This window comes from Centruroides vittatus, unplaced genomic scaffold, assembly GCF_030686945.1.
Source record: "Centruroides vittatus isolate TY-2023 unplaced genomic scaffold, ASM3068694v2 contig_3349, whole genome shotgun sequence".
Taxonomy (NCBI): Eukaryota; Metazoa; Arthropoda; class Arachnida; order Scorpiones; family Buthidae; genus Centruroides; species Centruroides vittatus.
In genome coordinates, this window is record NW_027122149.1 from 1,646 (window position 1) to 4,108 (window position 2,463).

Genomic DNA, 2,463 nt, shown 5'->3' on the forward strand with positions numbered 1-2,463 from the left:
TTAGGTGTGACAAAATGCTTCATTGTCACTATCAGATTGCATTCAGCTGGGGCTAGAACTACTAGTGTGGACCTTGATGTCTACATGGACCAAGAGCTTACAACATGTGTTCTGTATAGAAGAAATGGTGTGATGAAGGTACAAAGTGGAAGTTGCATGGAGGAGGGACAAAGTGGTGGTGATAATGACAATGAAGCCGAACCTAAACTAATGCCAAGTTTTGTCAAAGCATTTCATGTGTTTAAGTCCACAATAGCATTTTTGTATGCTCATGAAATCATATAAAGGGACCAAGCAAACATGGATTATGGAAGATTTTTGTTCAGTTTGAAAAAGCAGTGCTATTAAACAAATGAAGACGAATGATTTTTTTAAAAAGAAGTAATGCAGATTGGACTTGATAGTGGAAAAATACTCGTATCATTGGTGTATGATTTTTCATTCAGTAAATACATACAGGCAAATGTGACTTTTTTTCATTTTATATAGTCCTCTGTATCTATCAATTTTCCATATTCATAGTTTTATCCAGTTGCCTGAAGAAAATGATGAATTGTGATTTCACTGTATATATTATACAGGGTTGTCAAGACAAATCCAGAAAAGTCATCATATAATGAAAAACAATTAAAAGTAGAGGAAAAAATCAATATACTCTTATGAAAATTGGTACAAAAGTAATAAACATACAAAATGAAATTATTCTATGTAGCCTCTTTTAGCTTCTAAGACCTTTTTCAGTCTTGACCTGAAAAAACTGCAGGTCATACCTGCAGCCATTTCAGGTCAAGGCTGCTCCTTGTCCATGTTTGCCATCACCTCCATGATAGAAGTCTTTAGAGTATCCATGATACTGTGATGCTTTGCAATTATCATTGCCTCAACTATGCCCCACATGTAGTCAAGGGAATTATAGTCAGGACTGGATGGGGGCCACAAGTCGAGACCAGAGCCTGAGCTTTTAATTTTCTGTCATTCTTGTTCTTGAGAACAGAAGATTCAATTCAAAAGCAATTCCTCAGGACAAAAGAATGGTATTGACGATCCTCATGCACTGCCAGACTGATCGTTAACCTCATCACACCCGTTTCTTTTACAACATCATTCATGTTCTGCACACCATCCTGATTGACCTTGTCCTTCAATTTGGCTACAAATTCTACACTTCTTTTGCAATCAGAATGCTCTGAGTTTTCCTATGAGAAGTCACATTGTACATGTTGTCAGACACCCTGAACTTCTTGGCTATGTCATAAACTTGCATCTTCTGGCAGCCAACCATGTCACGATTTGTGAGGACAACTTTCTGGCACAAAGCAATTCCAGTATAACAGCTCTTCAGTTGTATTCTCATGATATCTGAGCATGTCCCAGTTGTTGACTGTTTAGTGCTTTCTTCTTGAGTGACTTGATGCATGCGTATATTTTCATCAAGTCTCCAAGACTGCCTAAGATTGCCCACAAAGAAATTCTGAATTTACCTCAATGACCATGTATGTTGGGCACTCCAAATCCATGATATAGCTCTGCAATTGTATATTATTTTGAAAAATATCAGAAATTCAATTGAGGAAAATTTTTTAATGTTCTTAGATGTATATATAAACTCAAAGCCCAATGTTCAAAATCAAAGCCAAACAATTGCCTTAATAAATCAAGCTATCTTTTGGCTACTGTTAATAATTAAATTATACTAGAGGTAGGCATTAGACACCATGTCTTATTAAATTTAATAATTGTAATTGAATTAATATTTATTAAATAATGTAGAATATTCTGGAGGCCCTGAGTAAGACTCAAACCTGCAACTCCCGCTTACTGGGCAGATGCATTGTCAGTTACACTACCCAGACCTCTGATCAACCCTTTGCTTCTAGAAATATTTAATTTTAGACATAACCATCCACAGTTATATCTAATATGAAGTCATCTCCACTCGGCACCTTAAGTAAACATAGATGGTTATATCTAAAATTAAATATTTCTAGAAGTAAAGGTTGGTAGGAGGTCCAAGTAGCATAATTGGCAACACATCTGCACAGTAAACAAGAGTTGTGGGTTCAAGTCCCACTCTGGGTCAATTCTTTTCTTCCAGAATATTCTAAATTATTTAATAAATATTAATTCAATTATAATTATTAAATTTAATAAGAGATGGCACCTAACACCTGCCTCTAGTACCAAATTACTTACAATTTAATTATTAATGGTACTTTTTGGCCTTGATTTATTACAGAAATCATTTGGCCTTGTTCTTAGATATTTTGTAAAGGCAAGTTTATACATTAGAAATTTCTTATGGTTATCATGATCAGAAATTTCTCATGAATTTGCAACTTTCTATGATTAATTAAAGATAAATTATTATAATAAAAGTTTTATTAAAAGTTTCTTTTATTCTTTACTTTATGTGGTACTGATTTCTATACAATTTGTCTTTTCAATGTAATATATCAAAATGAA